Consider the following 17781-nt stretch of genomic DNA (forward strand, 5'->3'; position numbering starts at 1 on the left):
ACAGTAATTATACTCACCTGGAACACCTGTAAAAAGAACATACTTACCTGGAACACCTGTAAAAAAGAAAATACCTACCTGGAACACCTGAAAAAGAAGAAAATACTTACCTGGAACACCTGAAAAAGAAAATACCTACCTGGAACACCTGAAAAAGAAGAAAATACTTACCTGGAACACCTGAAAGAGAAAAAACACTCACCTGGAACACCTGAAAAAGAAAGAAACACATCATATCTGTCGATTTTAATCATAGGATCTCTGGGGGAAGCAGCTTTAAACACATTGTTGTAGCATTTTTTTTCACACGGACTTCGGCTTCATTTTCTTTTATTCACTTCTTAAGTTCAGTCAGACACTTTATTTTTTTTATTTTTATTTATATTTTTTGACAGGATTTGAGTAACAAAACAGCAGAAAACAATAGAGTTCAGTTAGTACATGCCCAGACATGCAGGAAGCCTTCACAGGGGAGACGTAGCAGGGGGGAGGGCTTAGCTGCGTGGGGTGCCGGGGGAGGAGATAAAAGGAGGCAGCAGCAGTAGAGTCCGTCACTCCTGCTCTGACTTAGGAACAAGCAGTATCTCTGTCAGCCAGTTGAACCACAGCTCTCTATCTTTCATTACAGTGTGCTAGGCCTGAAGAAGACCTTACCTTAGGTCGAAACGTCGCCGTCCAGCACACTCTTCTTACTTTCTGCAGCAACTCAACTAAGTTGTTTTTTCTTTTAGAACCATTTCATTGCTTTTGCCCCTTTAAGTTTCTTTTCTTCATTTCTTTCAGTTCAGGATACCTATAAAACATAAATATAAATATAAAGACATATTATAACATAACGTTGCACAAGCATCATTATTTCATTATATATCTACATAGTATAAACAACAAACATAATAAATATCACCTATAATTATTTAAATACACCGTGAAAGAAACAAACATCAACATATGGAGGAAGCGTGGAAGGAAGTGCGCTATGGGCGCACACGCCAACGGACCTATGACCCCGGCTGGGGTCGCGTGAGAGGGATGCAGAGGGGGAAGGACAGTGCACCTCCCGTGCCACTTCCGGCGCGGGCTCAGTTCCCCGTACCTAACCCCTATGATGGTTGATGCCTAAACCCAACCTGGATTTATCTTACCCTAACCCCAACTAAGTTACATCCCTGTCCTAAACCCAACCCTATCTTGTTAAACCCTAACCCCAACCATCAAGATCTAGAACCCAGCCCTAATCCCAACCATGGCTTTAAACTTTTTTCCCTAACCCTAATTGTGTTTATTCCTAACCATAACCATAATTCCTTTGGTTGCCCTAACCCTAATGATTAACCCTAACCTCAACATTACCCTTACCCCTGTTTCAACCTTAAGGAGGAAATTTTATTTTTAACATTTTTCAACTTTGGTTATAAACCCTAAATTGGATAGGTTTTCATCCAAGCGGATAATAAAACTATATATTAAAAAAATAAAAAATAATAATAAAAAAATAAAAATAAAAAAATAAAAAAATAAAAAAATATATATATAATTCATTATAAATATCCTAAAAAATAATGTAATTCATGATTATAAATGTTCAGACTAATTTCTATTTGGGTAAAGTTCAAATTCATTTGTTTCATATTTGTTTTTTACATTAAGATAAAAGAAAAAAAGAAAAAAAAGGGGGCGGGGCTAAGAGGATTGAAATAAGGAATGGCGAAGACAAATTCAAAAATGTTTAGGGGTATAATTTGGACTCTATAAAAGGGGATGCAGAGGGAGGATCATTCATTTCTGTTCAGACCTTTGACAGATACACATCAAGCTGCCAGATTTGATACCTAGCAAGCTAGATTTTTGTTTTTTGGTGTGCCGTAACCTGAAGAAGACCTAGAGGAGGTCGAAACGTCGTTTTTGGGCACACACATTTTTGTTATTTAAAAAAAAGGGAAAAACATTCAAAAAAAGAAAAAAAAGAGAAAACACAAAAACTGAAAAGATAAACAATTTTTTTTATTTTATTTTATTTTATTAAACACAACAAGGGATTCTTTCCTAATTTTTGGAAAGCACTTTTAGTTACATTTTTCTTTTTCTTTAGTTCATATATATTATTAATACAAAAACAAAAAAAACAAAAAAAAGGTTGACAACACCTAATATGGATGACGGTTGGAAAACGGTGCGTTATGGGCGTGGACCCAAGCGTGGCCGCCAACCCTTTTGGGACCGGGGGTACGGGAGGTCCAATGGGGGGATGGACCGTGCATCTTCCTTCTCCCCTTGGAGAGGAAAAAAAGTCCCCTTCCCTAACCCCTAACCCTAACCCTTTTCGTTTCTAGTATATGTCCAGCCCTGTTCCTGAACCCTGACCTCAACCCCTTCCCTCCCTGTGCCTAACCCTAGTCTATGGCCATTTAACCTGCATCAGCCCCCAAGCAGGGATAGGAATTATAGAGTATTGTCCACAATTGAATTGTCAAAATTTTCAATTTTCACTGCTGGCGCCCCCCGCTCCTTTGTTTTGATAGTTTACTTTTCACAGCTGGCGCCCTCCTGTGGCCACAGCCTGACACCAGTTCTTCCTGTGAGTGTAGGTATAACTGTAGGCATATATGGCAGCTCTTTTAGGGCTTCCTTTGTTTTGACAGCTTACTTTTCACAGATGGCGCCCTCTTGTGGCCACAGCCTAGCATTGAGAGCATGACCCTCTGTGTGTTTTGCCCCAGCATACTACTGGGCTGTCCAGCCACCTCCCTCACGGTGCAATGGACCATAAAAAGATTAACGAGTAGTTTTTTGGTATTTGACAAAGACACACCATAACAGAGTTAGTTTACATAGACTTTTGATATATACCAGTATAATTACTGTTAGAAAAGAGCATTTTTTCCCAAATTCACAGTCAGGGGGCGTGTTTACCCATAAGGCTTTGCACCGCCTCACTCAGACCAGTGGAGCAGACTTATCCCCCTCCTCTCTCTCTCCCCTTCCCCCTCCTTTTCTTGTTGTTTACCCAGAGTGCCTTTCACCCCTTCACACTCAGGGGGAGTGTCTGTCACTTGCAAAGTGCTGCACCCTAAGGGAGAAGCGTTGCAGCTTCAGTGACTTGGCCAGCTTTGGCCATTGCAAATCAAAAAAGCAAATTCAGATGAAGGACTTTACCCTGCAGAGGATTTCTTTCTTCATTTCTTCAATTGGCCTGCTGTTGGATTTGGACTTTTTATACCTTTTGACATTTTCAATTTTTATTTTTTTTCCTTTTTCCACTCTTTGTTGTTGTGCGGTGTATGGAACACATTGAGTTGGCTTTTTTCTTGGCCCTGGGTCCATTGGGGATCAAGGAGGCAGAGCGAGTCTCTGCTGGCCTTGGTCTTCCGGACCTCTGTGGTGGCCGGGAGGGCTCTGCTCTGGCGGGGTTTCTCCTGGACATTGCAGGGGTGGACTTTGGGGCTGGGATGGAGCTGGCTCTCTGGTCCTGCCTGCTTAGCAACAGCTGTGTTGTGTGCTTGTTAAGGGGATGCTACAGGACATTCTGGGTGAGTAACAATGAAACTTGGCTGGTTGCATTTGGGAGCCCCCCCAAATTAAGGCTTTAGTTTATCTTAATTGTCTCAAAATAGGCGCTGAACATTATTTTTAAGAATGTATTTCTCTAAAAACACAAGCCTTTAAAATACATGTGGCCAGTGTAGAGCAGCATAGGAGGGACACACACCAAAGACCGTACATCTTTGGCTGGACCTTCCTTGGGGGAGAGTGTCTTGTGGTAACGGGTCGAAACACTCGATGATCCTAAGGCACACAACTGAGGATGTGTCCCAGTGAGCACAGACTTGGCAGGTCATCACTCGAAATTCCCTCATGGTTTTTCGCATCTGGGGCATCGCGGGACGACAGACTGGCCCACGTTCCCTTAAATTCAGACAGCAGGTGGACATGTCTGTCATGGTGTCGGGGGAGCACTCCTGCTCCCTTCGGTTGTCATCGGGCTCTTCCTTGCACCCCACCACATTCCCTCCTGGGGCTCTGCACGCCGGACGCATGCTGCTGCACCTTCTGGTGTGGCCGTGTGCTCCCCCGGTGTCTTTGCCGACGGGGGGGATTCAGGTTTAACAGGGGGGCCTGGTCGGCTGGTGGCAGCTTGTTGCGGATGACTTGCAGTGATCTGCTGCGCTGTTCAGAGGACTCCACTTGTGCCATACAGGCTCCTCCCACTGTAGCTTTCGCTCTCCACTGGTGCGGACCACATGGGGAGGGAGGATATAGTGACAGGGGAGACTTCCACTGCAGCAGTCAGTCTCCACTGGTGCGGACCACATGGAGAGGACTGCTGTCAGGTTCAGACGATGACATCTCTGCCACTGTCTCCACTCACTTAGCAAGCTACAACGTTTACTTAGGCAAAACTCTTAAGATATCCAAATATATTTCCTGTGAGAACTGACTTTGCACATCATCAATCGAAATTCCTACCAGGTTTTTCGCCCTTGGGGCATCGCGGGACGACATATTGACCCACGTTCCCTTAAATTCAGACAACAGGTGGATGCGTCTGTCGTGATGTCTGAGGGCTCTTCCTGTTCCCTTCAGGGGGACGGGCGGTGGTCATCGGCGTCGTGGGGATGCTTCCACTTGTGCCGCATACTGTCATGATGATTCCTCACGCACTGTTTCTGCTCACTTTGCAATCAATAATATCTAATGACTTTTCTTTTGCAGACTGCACCTGTCCCTAATGCTGTCTTCCCCTTTGACCTTCCTGTGATTTCTTTCTGTGTTTTGCCGGTCTGCTTGGTTGTTCATATGGCCACACCAGTCGGTTATCCTAACCTCAACCTCTCCCCCCTTCACGTCTAATCCTAACCCCTCCTTCTTTTCTTTCTCTGACCTGACGCTGGACACGCCCTAGTCAGCATTTTTTGTAGATATTTCAGGCAGTATTTATTGAGCCATTACACACTCTACTGTGGTGTGGATTTGTCCTGCCATTAGGCATAGCTGGTTCGCTAAAGGCGTTCCCCCTCTCAACCAACTCTTCCTCTTCCTCCACCTGTTCTTCTCTCCTCTATCACCGGTCATGCTAGCAAGTGGGAGGTGAGATGGGGACTAACTTGCGGCGGCCCGTGCATTCCTCTGTCTCTCTACCCCAAACTATGTTGTCGTTGGTCAACATAGGGAGAGACTCTGAGTACTTCACCACTATACCTAACCCTAAACCCAAAGTCTCTGGCCTTGATGCCTAACCCCAACCTTTGACCTTTCTTTTCTTTTCTAACCTCACCTTGAGGTGACCCCTGACCCCAACCTCATTCTAGCTTTGGCCTAACCCCAACCACTTTTACCCCCCTAGAAAGATTATATTATTATAAATACCCCAGGAGACCGTTAATTAGTTAATTATATAAGCTCTTAGTTGATTAAATACATTAAGTCATACAGCCGTAGGGCTGCTAGGATCACATAAATAAATAAATAAATAACAGATAAATACATGGAGAGTGATAAAAGCCTCGTTAATTGACTTAATTCATACACAATTGGACTATTCAAAATCACGCATAAATTAACTTTCAACTTTAAAGGACCAATACACCGAAAAATATTGACCTAAATGAAAGAAAACACACTAAAATACTCACCTGCAAACAATTGATACCTAATTAAATACTTACCTTGACAATCTGGTTAATTCATACACAATTGGAGCAATAAAAACAACAAACAAAATTCTACTTACCTTAAAGGACCAATACAACCTAAAAATACTTACCTGAAAGAGAAAAACACATTAAAATACTTCCCTTTAAAGAGTTAAAACCTACCTACATACTTACCTCTATATATTATATTAGATATCCCTCAGAGGTCATGGGTTAATCTATTATAGATGAATTCATACAGCTTTAAGGCTGCTAATATAGGAATAAATCCATTAATAAATTAATTAATTACTAAGTAGATTAATAAATAAATAAATAAATTGATAGTTCAGTATATAAATAAAGAATTCATAGAAGGAGACAGATAATTGGACACGCCCAGTTTATTTAGTCATTTCAGGCACAATTGGCTCATTAACAACAACACACACATAGATTCCAAATTTAAAGGGCACTTACACCACACATACTTACCTGACACATAGACACACATTGGATATGCACATTTAAAGGACACTTACACCAAAAAACACTTACCTGTAACATCACCACACATAAGTTATTCACATTTAAAGGACAGTTACACATAAAATCATAACCTGAAAAGCAAAAATACATTACAAAACTCACCTGCAAAGAAGAACACACACCTAAAGTACTTACCTGGACCTGAGATGACTAAGTACACTTATTAAAACACATAAAACACCTACCTACAGTAATTATACTCACCTGGAACACCTGTAAAAAGAACATACTTACCTGGAACACCTGTAAAAAAGAAAATACCTACCTGGAACACCTGAAAAAGAAGAAAATACTTACCTGGAACACCTGAAAAAGAAAATACCTACCTGGAACACCTGAAAAAGAAGAAAATACTTACCTGGAACACCTGAAAGAGAAAAAACACTCACCTGGAACACCTGAAAAAGAAAGAAACACATCATATCTGTCGATTTTAATCATAGGATCTCTGGGGGAAGCAGCTTTAAACACATTGTTGTAGCATTTTTTTTCACACGGACTTCGGCTTCATTTTCTTTTATTCACTTCTTAAGTTCAGTCAGACACTTTATTTTTTTTATTTTTATTTATATTTTTTGACAGGATTTGAGTAACAAAACAGCAGAAAACAATAGAGTTCAGTTAGTACATGCCCAGACATGCAGGAAGCCTTCACAGGGGAGACGTAGCAGGGGGGAGGGCTTAGCTGCGTGGGGTGCCGGGGGAGGAGATAAAAGGAGGCAGCAGCAGTAGAGTCCGTCACTCCTGCTCTGACTTAGGAACAAGCAGTATCTCTGTCAGCCAGTTGAACCACAGCTCTCTATCTTTCATTACAGTGTGCTAGGCCTGAAGAAGACCTTACCTTAGGTCGAAACGTCGCCGTCCAGCACACTCTTCTTACTTTCTGCAGCAACTCAACTAAGTTGTTTTTTCTTTTAGAACCATTTCATTGCTTTTGCCCCTTTAAGTTTCTTTTCTTCATTTCTTTCAGTTCAGGATACCTATAAAACATAAATATAAATATAAAGACATATTATAACATAACGTTGCACAAGCATCATTATTTCATTATATATCTACATAGTATAAACAACAAACATAATAAATATCACCTATAATTATTTAAATACACCGTGAAAGAAACAAACATCAACATATGGAGGAAGCGTGGAAGGAAGTGCGCTATGGGCGCACACGCCAACGGACCTATGACCCCGGCTGGGGTCGCGTGAGAGGGATGCAGAGGGGGAAGGACAGTGCACCTCCCGTGCCACTTCCGGCGCGGGCTCAGTTCCCCGTACCTAACCCCTATGATGGTTGATGCCTAAACCCAACCTGGATTTATCTTACCCTAACCCCAACTAAGTTACATCCCTGTCCTAAACCCAACCCTATCTTGTTAAACCCTAACCCCAACCATCAAGATCTAGAACCCAGCCCTAATCCCAACCATGGCTTTAAACTTTTTTCCCTAACCCTAATTGTGTTTATTCCTAACCATAACCATAATTCCTTTGGTTGCCCTAACCCTAATGATTAACCCTAACCTCAACATTACCCTTACCCCTGTTTCAACCTTAAGGAGGAAATTTTATTTTTAACATTTTTCAACTTTGGTTATAAACCCTAAATTGGATAGGTTTTCATCCAAGCGGATAATAAAACTATATATTAAAAAAATAAAAAATAATAATAAAAAATAAAAATAAAAAAATAAAAAAATAAAAAAATATATATATAATTCATTATAAATATCCTAAAAAATAATGTAATTCATGATTATAAATGTTCAGACTAATTTCTATTTGGGTAAAGTTCAAATTCATTTGTTTCATATTTGTTTTTTACATTAAGATAAAAGAAAAAAAGAAAAAAAAGGGGGCGGGGCTAAGAGGATTGAAATAAGGAATGGCGAAGACAAATTCAAAAATGTTTAGGGGTATAATTTGGACTCTATAAAAGGGGATGCAGAGGGAGGATCATTCATTTCTGTTCAGACCTTTGACAGATACACATCAAGCTGCCAGATTTGATACCTAGCAAGCTAGATTTTTGTTTTTTGGTGTGCCGTAACCTGAAGAAGACCTAGAGGAGGTCGAAACGTCGTTTTTGGGCACACACATTTTTGTTATTTAAAAAAAAGGGAAAAACATTCAAAAAAAGAAAAAAAAGAGAAAACACAAAAACTGAAAAGATAAACAATTTTTTTTATTTTATTTTATTTTATTAAACACAACAAGGGATTCTTTCCTAATTTTTGGAAAGCACTTTTAGTTACATTTTTCTTTTTCTTTAGTTCATATATATTATTAATACAAAAACAAAAAAAACAAAAAAAAGGTTGACAACACCTAATATGGATGACGGTTGGAAAACGGTGCGTTATGGGCGTGGACCCAAGCGTGGCCGCCAACCCTTTTGGGACCGGGGGTACGGGAGGTCCAATGGGGGGATGGACCGTGCATCTTCCTTCTCCCCTTGGAGAGGAAAAAAAGTCCCCTTCCCTAACCCCTAACCCTAACCCTTTTCGTTTCTAGTATATGTCCAGCCCTGTTCCTGAACCCTGACCTCAACCCCTTCCCTCCCTGTGCCTAACCCTAGTCTATGGCCATTTAACCTGCATCAGCCCCCAAGCAGGGATAGGAATTATAGAGTATTGTCCACAATTGAATTGTCAAAATTTTCAATTTTCACTGCTGGCGCCCCCCGCTCCTTTGTTTTGATAGTTTACTTTTCACAGCTGGCGCCCTCCTGTGGCCACAGCCTGACACCAGTTCTTCCTGTGAGTGTAGGTATAACTGTAGGCATATATGGCAGCTCTTTTAGGGCTTCCTTTGTTTTGACAGCTTACTTTTCACAGATGGCGCCCTCTTGTGGCCACAGCCTAGCATTGAGAGCATGACCCTCTGTGTGTTTTGCCCCAGCATACTACTGGGCTGTCCAGCCACCTCCCTCACGGTGCAATGGACCATAAAAAGATTAACGAGTAGTTTTTTGGTATTTGACAAAGACACACCATAACAGAGTTAGTTTACATAGACTTTTGATATATACCAGTATAATTACTGTTAGAAAAGAGCATTTTTTCCCAAATTCACAGTCAGGGGGCGTGTTTACCCATAAGGCTTTGCACCGCCTCACTCAGACCAGTGGAGCAGACTTATCCCCCTCCTCTCTCTCTCCCCTTCCCCCTCCTTTTCTTGTTGTTTACCCAGAGTGCCTTTCACCCCTTCACACTCAGGGGGAGTGTCTGTCACTTGCAAAGTGCTGCACCCTAAGGGAGAAGCGTTGCAGCTTCAGTGACTTGGCCAGCTTTGGCCATTGCAAATCAAAAAAGCAAATTCAGATGAAGGACTTTACCCTGCAGAGGATTTCTTTCTTCATTTCTTCAATTGGCCTGCTGTTGGATTTGGACTTTTTATACCTTTTGACATTTTCAATTTTTATTTTTTTCCTTTTTCCACTCTTTGTTGTTGTGCGGTGTATGGAACACATTGAGTTGGCTTTTTTCTTGGCCCTGGGTCCATTGGGGATCAAGGAGGCAGAGCGAGTCTCTGCTGGCCTTGGTCTTCCGGACCTCTGTGGTGGCCGGGAGGGCTCTGCTCTGGCGGGGTTTCTCCTGGACATTGCAGGGGTGGACTTTGGGGCTGGGATGGAGCTGGCTCTCTGGTCCTGCCTGCTTAGCAACAGCTGTGTTGTGTGCTTGTTAAGGGGATGCTACAGGACATTCTGGGTGAGTAACAATGAAACTTGGCTGGTTGCATTTGGGAGCCCCCCCAAATTAAGGCTTTAGTTTATCTTAATTGTCTCAAAATAGGCGCTGAACATTATTTTTAAGAATGTATTTCTCTAAAAACACAAGCCTTTAAAATACATGTGGCCAGTGTAGAGCAGCATAGGAGGGACACACACCAAAGACCGTACATCTTTGGCTGGACCTTCCTTGGGGGAGAGTGTCTTGTGGTAACGGGTCGAAACACTCGATGATCCTAAGGCACACAACTGAGGATGTGTCCCAGTGAGCACAGACTTGGCAGGTCATCACTCGAAATTCCCTCATGGTTTTTCGCATCTGGGGCATCGCGGGACGACAGACTGGCCCACGTTCCCTTAAATTCAGACAGCAGGTGGACATGTCTGTCATGGTGTCGGGGGAGCACTCCTGCTCCCTTCGGTTGTCATCGGGCTCTTCCTTGCACCCCACCACATTCCCTCCTGGGGCTCTGCACGCCGGACGCATGCTGCTGCACCTTCTGGTGTGGCCGTGTGCTCCCCCGGTGTCTTTGCCGACGGGGGGGATTCAGGTTTAACAGGGGGGCCTGGTCGGCTGGTGGCAGCTTGTTGCGGATGACTTGCAGTGATCTGCTGCGCTGTTCAGAGGACTCCACTTGTGCCATACAGGCTCCTCCCACTGTAGCTTTCGCTCTCCACTGGTGCGGACCACATGGGGAGGGAGGATATAGTGACAGGGGAGACTTCCACTGCAGCAGTCAGTCTCCACTGGTGCGGACCACATGGAGAGGACTGCTGTCAGGTTCAGACGATGACATCTCTGCCACTGTCTCCACTCACTTAGCAAGCTACAACGTTTACTTAGGCAAAACTCTCTAAGATATCCAAATATATTTCCTGTGAGCACTGACTTTGCACATCATCAATCGAAATTCCTACCAGGTTTTTCGCCCTTGGGGCATCGCGGGACGACATGTTGACCCACGTTCCCTTAAATTCAGACAACAGGTGGATGCGTCTGTCGTGATGTCTGGGGGCTCTTCCTGTTCCCTTCAGGGGGACGGGCGGTGGTCGTCAGCGTCGTGGGGATGCTTCCACTTGTGCCGCATACTGTCATGATGATTCCTCAAGCACTGTCTCTGCTCACTTTGCAATCAGTAATATCTAATGACTTTTCTTTTGCAGACTGCAACTGTCCCTAATGCTGTCTTCCCCTTTGACCTTCCTGTGATTTCTTTCTGTGTTTTGCCGGTCTGCTTGGTTGTTCATATGGCCACACCAGTCGGTTATCCTAACCTCAACCTCTCCCCCCTTCACGTCTAATCCTAACCCCTCCTTCTTTTCTTTCTCTGACCTGACGCTGGACACGCCCTAGTCAGCATTTTTTGTAGATATTTCAGGCAGTATTTATTGAGCCATTACACACTCTACTGTGGTGTGGATTTGTCCTGCCATTAGGCATAGCTGGTTCGCTAAAGGCGTTCCCCCTCTCAACCAACTCTTCCTCTTCCTCCACCTGTTCTTCTCTCCTCTATCACCGGTCATGCTAGCAAGTGGGAGGTGAGATGGGGACTAACTTGCGGCGGCCCGTGCATTCCTCTGTCTCTCTACCCCAAACTATGTTGTCGTTGGTCAACATAGGGAGAGACTCTGAGTACTTCACCACTATACCTAACCCTAAACCCAAAGTCTCTGGCCTTGATGCCTAACCCCAACCTTTGACCTTTCTTTTCTTTTCTAACCTCACCTTGAGGTGACCCCTGACCCCAACCTCATTCTAGCTTTGGCCTAACCCCAACCACTTTTACCCCCCTAGAAAGATTATATTATTATAAATACCCCAGGAGACCGTTAATTACTTAATTATATAAGCTCTTAGTTGATTAAATACATTAAGTCATACAGCCGTAGGGCTGCTAGGATCACATAAATAAATAAATAAATAACAGATAAATACATGGAGAGTGATAAAAGCCTCGTTAATTGACTTAATTCATACACAATTGGACTATTCAAAATCACGCATAAATTAACTTTCAACTTTAAAGGACCAATACACCGAAAAATATCTACCTAAATGAAAGAAAACACACTAAAATACTCACCTGCAAACAATTGATACCTAATTAAATACTTACCTTGACAATCTGGTTAATTCATACACAATTGGAGCAATAAAAACAACAAACAAAATTCTACTTACCTTAAAGGACCAATACAACCTAAAAATACTTACCTGAAAGAGAAAAACACATTAAAATACTTCCCTTTAAAGAGTTAAAACCTACCTACATACTTACCTCTATATATTATATTAGATATCCCTCAGAGGTCATGGGTTAATCTATTATAGATGAATTCATACAGCTTTAAGGCTGCTAATATAGGAATAAATACATTAATAAATTAATTAATTACTAAGTAGATTAATAAATAAATAAATAAATTGATAGTTCAGTATATAAATAAAGAATTCATAGAAGGAGACAGATAATTGGACACGCCCAGTTTATTTAGTCATTTCAGGCACAATTGGCTCATTAACAACAACACACACATAGATTCCAAATTTAAAGGGCACTTACACCACACATACTTACCTGACACATAGACACACATTGGATATGCACATTTAAAGGACACTTACACCAAAAAACACTTACCTGTAACATCACCACACATAAGTTATTCACATTTAAAGGACAGTTACACATAAAATCATAACCTGAAAAGCAAAAATACATTACAAAACTCACCTGCAAAGAAGAACACACACCTAAAGTACTTACCTGGACCTGAGATGACTAAGTACACTTATTAAAACACATAAAACACCTACCTACAGTAATTATACTCACTTGGAACACCTGTAAAAAGAACATACTTACCTGGAACACCTGTAAAAAAGAAAATACCTACCTGGAACACCTGAAAAAGAAGAAAATACTTACCTGGAACACCTGAAAAAGAAAATACCTACCTGGAACACCTGAAAAAGAAGAAAATACTTACCTGGAACACCTGAAAGAGAAAAAACACTCACCTGGAAGACCTGAAAAAGAAAGAAACACATCATATCTGTCGATTTTAATCATAGGATCTCTGGGGGAAGCAGCTTTAAACACATTGTTGTAGCATTTTTTTTCACACTGACTTCGGCTTCATTTTCTTTTATTCACTTCTTAAGTTCAGTCAGACACTTTATTTTTTATTTTTATTTATATTTTTTGACAGGATTTGAGCAACAAAACAGCAGAAAACAATAGAGTTCAGTTAGTACATGCCCAGACATGCAGGAAGCCTTCACAGGGGAGACGTAGCAGGGGGGAGGGCTTAGCTGCGTGGGGTGCCGGGGGAGGAGATAAAAGGAGGCAGCAGCAGTAGAGTCCGTCACTCCTGCTCTGACTTAGGAACAAGCAGTATCTCTGTCAGCCAGTTGAACCACAGCTCTCTATCTTTCATTACAGTGTGCTAGGCCTGAAGAAGACCTTACCTTAGGTCGAAACGTCGCCGTCCAGCACACTCTTCTTACTTTCTGCAGCAACTCAACTAAGTTGTTTTTTCTTTTAGAACCATTTCATTGCTTTTGCCCCTTTAAGTTTCTTTTCTTCATTTCTTTCAGTTCAGGATACCTATAAAACATAAATATAAATATAAAGACATATTATAACATAACGTTGCACAAGCATCATTATTTCATTATATATCTACATAGTATAAACAACAAACATAATAAATATCACCTATAATTATTTAAATACACCGTGAAAGAAACAAACATCAACATATGGAGGAAGCGTGGAAGGAAGTGCGCTATGGGCGCACACGCCAACGGACCTATGACCCCGGCTGGGGTCGCGTGAGAGGGATGCAGAGGGGGAAGGACAGTGCACCTCCCGTGCCACTTCCGGCGCGGGCTCAGTTCCCCGTACCTAACCCTAACCCTAACCCTAACCCCCTAACCCATCCGTCTGGGTGGCCGGCCTTTGCGATAATTGCATTTGGAGGGGAGTATAGAGAGAGAGGAACAGTGGAGGCACATAGATGCCATTTCTGACTTCATTTCATCTTTCATTTTTCATTGTTCACGCCTAACCTCAACCTTTGATCTTTTCCTTCTATTCTAACCTCACCCTGAGGTGACGCCTGACCTCAACCTCAGTCTAGCCTTCGCCTAACCCCAACCACTCTTAAACCCCCCTAGAAATATCATATCATACAATTCATTATATATAGATACCTACTTATTATATACCCCTCAGAGATCATTAATTAGTTAATTAATTCTATAAATTTTAGTTAAAAAGAGATTAATTCATACAGCCTTAAGGCTGTTAGTATAGGACTAATTATATAAATAAATAATTAATAGATGAATAAATAGATAATTGGGAATTCATAGTTAGTTTAGGCATTTCCTACACAATTGGATCATTAAAAACAACACACACATCAACACTCACCTTTAAAGGACCATAACACTCAAAATACTTACCTGACAAAGAAAAACACACACTATATGCTCACCTTTAAAGGACCATTACACCAAAAATACTTACCTGACACACATATTAATTCATTAATACATAAATAAATAGATAATTATATAAATGAATAATTCATAGAGACACAATCGGACACACTCACTTTATTTGATCATTTCATACACAATTGGCTCATTAAAAACAACACATATGCAGATTCAAATTTAAAGGACCATTACACCAAACATACTTACCTGAAACATACACACACATAGTATATTCACATTTAAAGGACAGTTACACATAGCATACTTACCTGAAAAGAAAAAATACATTACAATACTTACCTTTAAAGGACACTTACACATTTAATACTTACCTGAAAAAGAAAAAAACATTAAAATACTCACCTGTAAAGGAAAAAACCTAACTAAATACTTACCTGTACATACTTACCTGAATGACGAACACAGCCTAACTATATATCTAACTAAATACTTACCTGGACTAACTAAACCTAACCTAAATACTTACCTGAAGCACCTGTAAAGATTATTAAAGAATATATTTGTCTAGAAATAAATAGGATCTCTGAGGGACACAGCTTTAAAACCAGTTTATTTCCAGCACTTTTTTAATCGGTTTACACGTTTATGTTCATTTATACATTTTCTAAGTTAAGCAAGACACTTTATTTTTTATATATTTTTATTTTTTTAACATTTGAGCAATAAAAAACGGTGGAAACACACAGAGTTCAGTCGGTAGATGCCCAGACATGTTGGAAGCCTTCACAGAGGAGACGTAGCAAGGGGGAGGGCTTACTTGCGTAGAGGGTCCGGGGGAGGAGATATAAGGAGGCAGCAGGAGCAGAGGCAGTCATACCTGCTCTGACCCTGGAGGGAGAAGGATCTCTGTCAGCCAGATACACAACAGCTATCTTTTGTCCATTTTGAAGTGTGCTAGGCCTGAGGAAGACCATAGCATTGGTCGAAACGTCGCCACTTAGCACACTTTCTTTATATTCTGCAGCAGCTCAAGTGCGGAGCTTTTTTCTTTGAAAACCTTGTCTTTGTTTTGCGTTTTTCCATTCTTTTCTTTATTTTTTCACTTGTTTGTTTCCTTTTCTTTTATTAATAAATATCCTCACTAAACTTAAATATAACTTAGAACTCTGATTAAAACATACAGTGCATAAGCACATAAATTAAAACATACCTACCTATAAAAACCACAAATATAAAACATATAAACTAGTAATTAATTAAATACACCGTGAGGACAAACTTTTCCAGATGGACGGTGTATGGAAGAAGGTTAGTCACAAGCGCAGAGGGCAACGCGCCTATGATCCCGGCTGGGATCACGTGACAGAGACACAGTGGGGGAAGGACAGTGCACCTTCCCGTCCATTTTCGGCACGGGCTCAGTTCCCCGCACCTAACAGGCCAGTGCCTCCTCCACTGCTGTCTCGCAACGAAGGTGCCCCTGCAAAAACGTCCGCAGCAGCAGCAGACATGAGAAGACGGCCTGCTGACCCACAGTTTGGGCAGCTCGTGCGTAAAATGCATGCTGCAATTAAGATTGTGCACCACCTGCAGAAGGTGGCCATCAAGCCGGACCAGCCGGAGCCACGCATGATCTCCAGGATGGTGAATGTGCTTACAGCACTGATTAAACCCGCAGCCCCCTCGACCCGTACCACGGATCTAATTCGGGGAAATGCCAAGAACTGGGGCCACAACACACTGTTAATTCTGGTAGAGCACTACCAAGCAGAGCTTGACAGGGTGTTAGATGACCTTTCCGCAAGCATGGTACGGAACTGGCAACCGGCCTTTGAGGTAGCCACGAGGTGGGCCAGGAGGAACCTGCCTCATATCACAAGAGCTGCTTTAGATGAGGCAGAGGCGCTGATCGCAGCCAGAGGTGAGCTGGTCGCAGAGACGGCTGTCCCGCACCAGCCACCAGTCACCAAGCACGCACCAGTCACACATCAGACACCAGCCCCTCAGCAGACGCCAGCCATTAGGCAGACACCAGTGCCACGACCGCTGATCCCACAGCAGCCACGGGCTCCACGGGGGAGGGACACACGTAGCACGCCCAGCAGGGTGGAGAAGCCTTCTAGGCCCGAGCGGAGCCTTCCACCCCGGGAGCACCCACGAGGAGCTGGAAAGGGAGAAGCAAGGGGTTGTGGGATGAAAAAGAGTCCTCAGAGGGAGGAAGAAGGAGATGCAGACTGGAGCCCTCTGCTGGCAGTTAGGGGTATTCCTCTGGACAGGGAGGAGGAGAGTCCTCAGGTGGAAGACTCACAGGAGGCAGTCCGGAGCCCTCTGCTGGTAGATAGGGAGATTGCCAGGAAGAAGTCAGCAGACGGAAACAGGCATGGGTCAACAATCTTGACACCGGTCCCTGTGGCCTCAAATGTGGCCCAGGGGGAGAAAACAGTTGAGAGCGAAAGAGCGCTCAGACACCAGGATGGAGATTCAGGAGACAGCCTGACTCCCACACTCACTCCACAGCAGGCTAGAGTACTTAGTCGCATCAATACAGAACGCAAAAGGCTCAGACAGAGGACAAAAGAGCTCAGAACGGACAGAAGTCCACGATCTGGCATCCGTCTGGGTGGCCGGCCTTTGCGATAATTGCATTTGGAGGGGAGTATAGAGAGAGAGGAACAGTGGAGGCACATAGATGCCATTTCTGACTTCATTTCATCTTTCATTTTTCATTGTTCACGCCTAACCTCAACCTTTGATCTTTTCCTTCTATTCTAACCTCACCCTGAGGTGACCCCTGACCTCAACCTCAGTCTAGCCTTCGCCTAACCCCAACCACTCTTAAACCCCCCTAGAAATATCATATCATACAATTCATTATATATAGATACCTACTTATTATATACCCCTCAGAGATCATTAATTAGTTAATTAATTCTATAAATTTTAGTTAAAAAGAGATTAATTCATACAGCCTTAAGGCTGTTAGTATAGGACTAATTATATAAATAAATAATTAATAGATGAATAAATAGATAATTGGGAATTCATAGTTAGTTTAGGCATTTCCTACACAATTGGATCATTAAAAACAACACACACATCAACACTCACCTTTAAAGGACCATAACACTCAAAATACTTACCTGACAAAGAAAAACACACACTATATGCTCACCTTTAAAGGACCATTACACCAAAAATACTTACCTGACACACATATTAATTCATTAATACATAAATAAATAGATAATTATATAAATGAATAATTCATAGAGACACAATCGGACACACTCACTTTATTTGATCATTTCATACACAATTGGCTCATTAAAAACAACACATATGCAGATTCAAATTTAAAGGACCATTACACCAAACATACTTACCTGAAACATACACACA

The 17781-nt window shown here is 42.1% G+C and overlaps 1 long non-coding RNA gene across 8 annotated transcripts; it reads right to left on the reverse strand.

Moving 5' to 3' along the window:
* Positions 1-410: 410 nt before the first annotated feature.
* Positions 411-13824, reverse strand: LOC119005407. Of its 8 annotated transcripts, none has more exons than XR_005070494.1 (5): positions 13728-13824; positions 13384-13522; positions 7021-7159; positions 655-793; positions 411-566 (listed from the first exon to the last, which is right to left on the reverse strand). It is a non-coding gene; the product is annotated as an uncharacterized LOC119005407 (long non-coding RNA). The 8 variants fall into 8 exon arrangements; XR_005070498.1 differs by having other exon boundaries at positions 13670-13815; XR_005070496.1 differs by lacking the exons at positions 13384-13522; positions 13728-13824 and adding an exon at positions 7365-7461.
* Positions 13825-17781: the final 3957 nt, after the last annotated feature.

This window comes from Acanthopagrus latus, chromosome 17 (genome assembly GCF_904848185.1).
Source record: "Acanthopagrus latus isolate v.2019 chromosome 17, fAcaLat1.1, whole genome shotgun sequence".
NCBI lineage: Eukaryota > Metazoa > Chordata > Actinopteri > Spariformes > Sparidae > Acanthopagrus > Acanthopagrus latus.